This window comes from Lutra lutra, chromosome 6, assembly GCF_902655055.1.
Source record: "Lutra lutra chromosome 6, mLutLut1.2, whole genome shotgun sequence".
Classification (NCBI taxonomy): Eukaryota; Metazoa; Chordata; class Mammalia; order Carnivora; family Mustelidae; genus Lutra; species Lutra lutra.
Window position 1 is genome coordinate 108,544,317 of NC_062283.1, and position 8,662 is coordinate 108,552,978.

General features: G+C 37.9%; 1 protein-coding gene across 1 annotated transcript in view; it reads left to right on the plus strand.

The window, feature by feature from the left end:
• Nucleotides 1-7,369, plus strand: part of LOC125102548 (uncharacterized) — a 93,517-nt gene extending 86,148 nt beyond the window's left edge. Inside the window, exon 6 of the transcript XR_007128149.1 lies at nt 6,104-7,369. The gene's annotated coding sequence lies outside the window, so the exon portion shown is untranslated. The remainder of the gene's footprint in view (nt 1-6,103) is intronic.
• The last annotated feature ends 1,293 nt before the right edge of the window (nt 7,370-8,662 follow it).

The window sequence follows — 8,662 nt, forward strand, 5'->3', positions numbered from 1 at the left end:
TAAATAGCCCTTTATTTCATTTGACTCCATTATTTGCTTGAGAGTGCCATTTGCTTTCTTATGGGACCCTGACTGAGATAGTAAGACACATTCTCTACCCTAAGAGTTATTTGAGTAGGCCAGTGAAGTTAAATGCACAAGTCAGGATCTTCAAGCAGAAATACAATGAGGAATCATAAATAATTTAGAAATTAGAAGACATGGAAGTTCAAATCTCATTATGTAAGTCTGTACTTGAAAGAATTGAAGAATTCCTTCTCATGACTGCAAGTAAGAATCTGGAAAAGGTTTATCGTTGAATGTGATACAAAGATAAAGCAAAAAAATTGAGAAACATAGCTCACTTTTCGCAACAACTTTCAGTCTGCCAGTCTCAAGCTCAGGTGGATGCAGACACAATATGGCTATAGCCTGGTGAGTCAGCTCTTCCCAGTTTTTGAGACAACTTGTCCACATCTGTCCATACACAAGGTGTTCCATTCTAGTGACTAAGATCTGGAGGCAGTTATGCTGTCATAAACCTAGTACCTGGTGATCCTGGACTGGCTTCTGTGCTCCCGGAAATCTTCTCTCTATCCTTATGACTGAACATCTGTTTTCTATGTGTTTGTGTACCAGCTTTTCCCTACTTGGACTAAAACCTGAGTCTGACCCTTAGACCAAAGATTGAGGCCTTCCAGGAAAGTCTTGTTGACTTCCCTCCCTGTGAGACAGAACAGTGCTCTAACAATGGGCTGTGCTCCCACAATGAGAGCAACCACTTCTACTTATTATCTATTTTTGCCAGGGGCTCCTTTTATATTATTGGTAAGTCTCACCAAAACCATCCACGGTAGGTAGCATCTTTCTGTTTTGCAGATAAATCACAATTCAGAATTAGAGATATCTAATGACTTAACCAAAGCTAAATGGCTAACAAGTAGAAAAGGCAGGTGTCTCTTATTCTAGAATTTATGATATTCCCACTCTATTTCACTGCCTCCTGTCTGGAACTTTGACACTATTCATTCACTACCACATGGGATAGTCAGAGATCAATGCCAGACCAGACTAGACCTGGCTTGGGACAATAGGGGAAGAAGCAGACTTTGCTCCATTGTCCCAACTCCAACTAGAACAGCTTTATTCTCCTTGCAGACATTAAGATTTCACTTTAGATCATACAGTATTTTTATGACAATCCTATAAAGCTCCAGCATTATCCCAAGGGCTTCTTTAAATACATTTTAAAATAGATGCACAAAAATGTAGGTTTTTAGGGATGTTTTTTCATACAAACATAAGAACCCTGAAAGCTCATTAATGTTGATTTTTAGAGAAGTTCAATTTCATGCCTGATCACCAGAATTTATAAAAGTGAAGTATAATATCCCTGAGAGCTTGAAAATTTTATTTAATTGTAAGCAACTCTTGTTTGCTCGAATTAAATGATCCCATTGAGGGATCATGGGGCTTCTTGATTTTCTTTCCCTTGCCTTCTGAGTTTTTCAAGTAAAATCTATCATATAAAAATAATTATCCAGGGGCACCTGGGTGGCACAGTCAGTTAAGCATCTGCCTTCAGCTCAGGTCATGTGGGATCGAGCCCCCTGTCGGGCTTCCTACTCAGCAGGGAACCTGCTTCTCCTTCTTCCTCCCCCTCCCTGCTTGAGTTCCCTCTCTAGCTGTCTCTCCGTCAAATAAATAAATAAAATCTTAAAAAATATAATTATCCAAGGGGGGAGAGTTGTAAAAAAATCACTGTGTACATAGTATTTCTATGTACATAGAAATATGTACATAGTATTGGTCTTCACACAGTATATCCAATTTTCAAATATCCAGAAGTTGTTTTTATGACTCTTGAGTTGTTTGTTGATTATTTGGAAAAATAAGAGATGTCTTTTCTGAATGCAAGTTTCTTTAAAAGAGTTGATGAAGGGTCTCCTTGTTCCTTCACATCTCTTTTCTTCAGGTCTCTATGTAAAAGTTATTTCCAGGTTTGCCCATTTGTATGGACTTCTCTGAGTCCTTTCAGTATGAGGAAAGACCTATTACCATCATACACAGGCAATACTGTATACAGGCAAAGCAATGTAGCAGCTATAACAAAGAGCCAACATGTATGATGGTTCAAATACAACAGAAGTTTATTTCTCATTGACATAAATTCCAAAATAGATGTGTCTGACTGGCAGATGCCTTTCTTTTTTTTTTCAAGGGCCAACATAGGGGCCCAGGACCATTTTTTCTGTCCCTCCGTCATATTCAAAATATCAAAGGTGTCCACACATATTTGCCTCAAAGCAATAGTGTAAAAGAGGGTACTGCAAGGAAATGGTAAAATCCTGTTTACGTCCCAGTGCCTGGAACTTGGTCATAAGGCCATATCTAAATACCAGGGAGGCTGGGAAATACAGTCTAGCTGTGGGTCCAGAAAAAAGGGGAAATGGGTTTATTGAGTCTACAATGTAGATTCAGAGTCAGACCAGGGTGCAAATTCTAGCTCTGCAAATACTTCTTATGTAAGTCTTCATGCCTCAATTTCCTTACCTTTTAAGGGATAATAAAACCTATTTCAGCAATTGTTGCTAAGCTTAAATAAAATAATACATCTACAATGATTAGCACATAGTATTTTTAGTGGCGTCTGAAAGGCCGAGATACATTTTGTATTATGGTGATACAGATCTGTAAATTTATGGATTTTTACCTGCTCCCCAACAAGCTTTGTGATATCAGAAGGCCCTCCTTAATATTTTGAAAATTCAGCAATATGTTACAAATGCATCCATGTTACCTAGTAACCTCTAATTAAACACTAAAGAAATACCATAAATTATTGGTAACGTATCTTGTATTGATTATCCATATTTCAAGTTACCCCTACCAATATTTTATAAATTATACTGAGAAATTGACTTTTTTTCTATTTCACCATAATTGTTTTGGTGAATGGATACAGATTGGGGGAAATACAAATAATGGTCACAATTTAGTTCAATCATGATGATGGCTTTTAAACCCTGTGACCACAGTAAGGGCATAACCTTTTAAAATTCTCTTCAAAGGTGAAAAGTTTGCCAGTCTTAAGTGTTAAACTGTCACATATAATCCAGGTTCAGAAAGCATTTTGCCATTTCAAAATCAGAAATCACCCAATAACCAAAACTTTAGCATAAATGGAAAGAATTATTAGAATTACTTTTTGATCGGCTGTGCAAATCATATATATCCACCCACCCTTTATTCCCTAGATAAATTTTATCTTTTATGTTTCTTTATCTTATAATTTCTTTTCTTCTCCTTCTTCTTCTACTTTTTTTTTTTTGGTACCAGCAGCAGTGGGATTTTTGCCAGAACTGAACTCAGCCGCTTCTCTGGGAATGTTGTCCAGTTGCTAATTTCACTACCGGAACTGTGTTCCTTTGCGTCCTGGCCTATTTCCATGCATGCCTCCACTGGAATAAAGGGTCTGACAGTTCTGTGGATAATGGTAAACATATGTAGCCAATGCTGTGCAGTTCTTTTAGAGCCAGAAAGCATTAGTAGGTATTTCAACTGCTGGCAACAACAACAAAAAACCAACGTAAAGCACTTCATCAAACACCAGAACCCAAAGAAAACTACACATCAATGATTTTAATACACAGCAAGTTTCTTCTTTCATTCTTCCTTTTCTAAATAACTAGTTAATTAAAAATGAAAGTCAGACTATTATGACAACCTAATTCCAAACTGTAAAACTACAGGGGGAAAGGCTGGGTTGAGGGGGAAAGAGAATATTACTTGTTTATTTTGGATACTATTCCCATTTCAAGTTAGGCTTTTTGATTCTTTAAGTGTACAAGAGAACTTTGACTTTCCTGAGTACACAAGGGAAAAATCACATATTGTGATGTCATTGCCTTGAGGATTTCCCATACCACTGAGTACATTAGTCACACTGTCAATGTTCAGGAGATATAAAAGAAAAAGGGGAAAAATATCTTCCTATGAGAATTAGTAATATTTTTTCTTTGGATACATTTATTCCAAATTGTTTCCTAAATTCCAGTGGAATTTAAGAGAGCTATCTTAAAATACATCATGACATCTGTAGTAGGTAATCTCGTGGTATTATTTTACCAGCTTGATAAAAACATTACTATGTGATGGTAAATAAGAATTAAAGGAAGACTGCTTTGGGTGGTGTCCTATTTGCTATATAGCTCTGACCCTTTCAGTTGTTTTATTATTCTATATTGTGTATTGGTGATTGAAGGAAGACATATTCTTCTAATTATACTAAAAAATGGTAATCCTCCAGGGCGCCTGGGTGGCTCAGTGGGTTAAAGCCTCTGCCTTCAGCTCAGGTCATGATCCCAGGGTCCTGGGATGGAGCCAGCATAGGGCTCTCTGCTCAGCCGGGAGCCTGCTTCCCTTCCTCTCTCTCTGCCTGCCTCTCTGCCTGCTTGTGATCTCTGTCTGTCAAATAAATAAATAAAATCTTAAAAAGAAAATGGTAATCCTCCAAGGTTCTTATCTATGGTATTAAATGGATATGTGTGTCCCTGGCCCCTTGATTGTTTGCTCTTGTCATTCCAGCTTAGCAGCTGCCTCCTCATTTGCCTAGAAAACCATCTGATGCCCCTCACTGTCTGCTTTGTTTCCTGACTTCTGGCTGCCTAGAGTCCCTTCCAATATAATGGAGGACCTGTCTGATCGAATGGTTTTAAGAGATGGGGTATGGTGATTCAACCTTAAGCATGGGCTTTTCTAAACTTAGAATAAATCACCCGAATCAGACCAAAAGGTGAGGAACCAATTGTAGAGACCCAATGAAAAGAAAATCAGAGATATTTATTCGACCAAGAAGAATTCTACTCTGCTGCAGTTGAATCCAACATTAAAATGCTCAGTTGGCTCAATTCCCTGGAGACCGACAGAGTGTAAATAGAGAGACTTACGTACACCTATTCAAACTTTTTGATACAATGGTGTAAAGCAAGTCAGAAACTTGAATTTCATTCTAATCACCAGTTAACCCTGGATACCCAAGTGGGATGGAGAATAAGCTTCAAAAACGTTGAACCATTTCACAGTTGCCCAATATTGAGTTAGATGGGGGTTTCTCAATCTTGGCACTATTGATATCGAGGCCAGATAATTCTTTGTTGTTGGGGATGAAGAGCTGCCCTGTGCATTGTAGGGTGTTGAGCAGCAAACCTGGCCTTTCCCCACAAGCTGACGGTAGGACCTTCACCCTCATTGTGACAATCAAAAATATCTCCAGATATTGCCACGTGTCGCCGGGAGAAGGAGAACAAAATGGTCCGTGGTTGAGAAACACTGAATTGGACATGTCTGTGTCTGGAGTCTTTGATCGGAGTGTCCAGGGACTGGCCTTTTGCTTAAGCAACAGTTTCAAACTGTAGGAGTAGTGACCAGAATGCTTGACCATTGGGAAAAGAGAGAGAGGCTGTGAACTCCTTAGAATGGGGCCACTCACAAAATAAACAAGCAAACCAACTGTTTCCCTTACTCCTTTTGACCTACCTCTTCCCCCAAATAAAATGACTAGTTTTCCCTGGAATAGAAATATTCTGGCGATAATAAGCGCATCTATTTAATTCTTACACATTCCATCTCTCTAGAGCCACAGTCACATAGATACAGGTATAGGTCGGCAGACACAAAAAGTTCCTGAAGTACTTTCCTCCACAACCTTAAGTGATTCTCTCAACTACCTATTAAGTCAGACAGGCTGGTGATCTGGTGACTCTCATTTCTCCTCCAAGGAAACCAAGTCTCAGAGAGTTTAGGTAAGTTCTTCTAGATTGTAGAGAAGAGTTTGTTTCAAATCCCTGATTTCTACTGTTCCGTCTTCTTTAAAAAATGAAGGTTAAATAGAAACAGGGGGCATATGCTTGGGCCATAAATATATCTAGTTATGTATCCCACGACCAGAGGAAGAAAAGCATCTCTTTCCCTGTGAGGGAGGAAGAAGTTTCAGTGCGTATTGCCTAAGGTTACCCTTGGATTATGTACTCGGTGGAATTCACATCAAATATTTATCCGTGGGGCTCTGGGAGCATGTTCTACCAGGAATAAATAAAATAATACCTAATTCTCTCTCCCTCAGCATCCAGAATTTGGATCGAATTTGAAGAAAAGGAATCATTTTCTCAACTGTGACAATGCTTGAAACAACTTCTTGAACTCATTTAGCTGTCGCTGCCACTGATCCTATTGTTTTGTTTTTTACATCATCAGATTTTGATCAAAGGGTTCACAAAAATTAGAAATACAGAGAGCAGAACACGCTGTGCGTCAGCTGCTGTAGAGAACAGATGAAACAAACCCCGGGGTTTATCGCGGGCCTGGGACTAACCCAGCCAGCAGCTTCCAATAGAGCAAAGTCGCAAATAATTTCAAATCCTTTTTTTGAGCTTTTGTGAAAATAAAGCTGGGTGCACACTAGATCAACAAGCACTCTCCAAGATGCAGGACAACCCAAAGAAGACCCTGTTATCTGGCTAGATCAAATGCTGCTGTTTCAACATTAGATTGTATAATAAATGTAAGCGACAAAATAAGGAATGAACTTTTTCATGAGTTCTGAAATGATTCTACTTGTGTCCTTTTCTACCATGATTATCAAGGAGTGTGGTCATCTCATTTGTAGAGGTTTTACAAGCGTTTTTGGTACAACTAATGCCTGTTCTTTTTTTTTTCTTTTGAAAACGGACAATACAGAGAAGCAATTAGAAACTGTTGATGACCTTTGTCTCTAAGAATGTATATTGCTAATTTTGAGATATTCTATTCTGGTATTTTTACTATAGATTGTCATATACAGTTAACGTTAAACATAAGTATGTACTATCTGATATTTAAGAAGCATGTAAGCCATGAGGTGTAATAATAAAATGCATCCCTGAAAATAAACTCAAACCAGGGACCAAAGAGTCATTGCTAATTTGGCACTTTCCCCTGGATTCCTCCCCTACTATTTGCCTGCTTTGCTACCTAGTCCTAAACCTAAGGGTAACCTTTATCCAGAGGTTCCCATTTGGCGATAATTTTATCTCTCAAGAGACTTTCTGCAATTTTGGACACATTTTTGGTTTTCGAAAGAGGAGTGGGGTTTACAACCTGCGTCTAATGAGTAGAGACCTGGGCTGTCGCTGAACATCCAACAAGGCATAGGTCAATCACTGACAACCAGGTTACCACTTCTGTTGTCAATGGGACTAACGTGGAGAAACCCTGTCTCTTCCTGTGTGTTGGATTTATCACGACCCTGCTTAAAACAATAGTTTTGTCACACAAATGATCTAAGTAATTTATCATTTAATTTTGCTGGTTTGGGGGGCACCTGGGTGGCTCAGTCGTTAAGTGTCTGCCTTTGGCTCAGGTCCTGGGATGGAGCCCCACATCAGGCTCCCTGCTCAGCGGGAAGCCTGCTTCTCCCTCTGCCCCTCCTCCTCCTTGTGCGCTCTCACGTGCTCTCTCTCTCTCTGTGTCAAATAAATAAATAAAATCTTAAAAAAAATTTTTTTGCTGGTTTGGGATTTTATAAAAATAGTATCATACTGTATGTAGTATTCTGTGACTGCTTTTTTTCTCAACAGTTTTCTTTAGTTTTCATTTATAATTTTACCCATTTATTTTCACTGGTGTATACTACTTCATTGTGCGAAGATGCCACAATGTATTTTTTATTCTGTCATCAATGAGTATGTTGTTTTGCTTGTTCATTGCATATATGAACAATGCTTCTAAAACATTTTCACACAAATCCCCTTAAGCACATATGGAACAATTTCAGTGAAGTGTGTATCTAGGATTCAAAACTCTAGGTTGTAGGGGATGTAACCATTAAATGTAAAGGATAATGCAAATTTCGATGGGACTATTCTGATTTATATTCTCAGCGGCAAGGTTCATGATTTTGCCTTGCTCTACATTTCTCCAATATTTGGTATGTTTTGCTAGTTTTTGCCAATTTAAGGAGTATTGAAAGGTAAATCAATGTGGCCTCAATTTACATCTCCTGAATTACTGGTGAGATTAAACATCTCTTTATATGTGTAGTCACATGTCTGTTTCTTCTCTGAGGATCTTGCTTTTCTCTGAAGTTTATTAGTGTTTTCCATCTTATTTGTCAGATGAAAAAGCCTTCCCCATTGGCTTATGACATTTCCTTTATTGTGGAATATGTTCTTCTATATACTAGTCTGTTCTAAAGTTATCCATTTTGTTTCATTTATCTGTCACTTCTTTGCCAATATCATATGGTTTTAATCACCAGAATTCTATATTACATTTTATTATATGGTAGTGTGAGTGCGACTTCAATATTTCCTTTTTCAGGATTTTATAACCCATTGTTATATCTCTACTTTTATGGCCTAGTTTAATATTAAAATCATTTTTGATAAGCTAAAAATATCTATACATTTTTTATTGGTAAGTAATTTATCTTGAATATTTAGTCTCATTCAGAAACATGACATGTCTTTCTCTTCTTTCATATCTTTTGAATTACTTCTGTGGTTTACTTCATAAAAGTCACACTTTTTGCTAGTTTTTTCCCCTAACTATTTCATGTTGTAGGTTACTATCATGAATGGAATTTTCTAACTAGTTATTACTCACATAAAGAAAATTTATTTTGGGGGTGCCTGGGTGGCTCAGT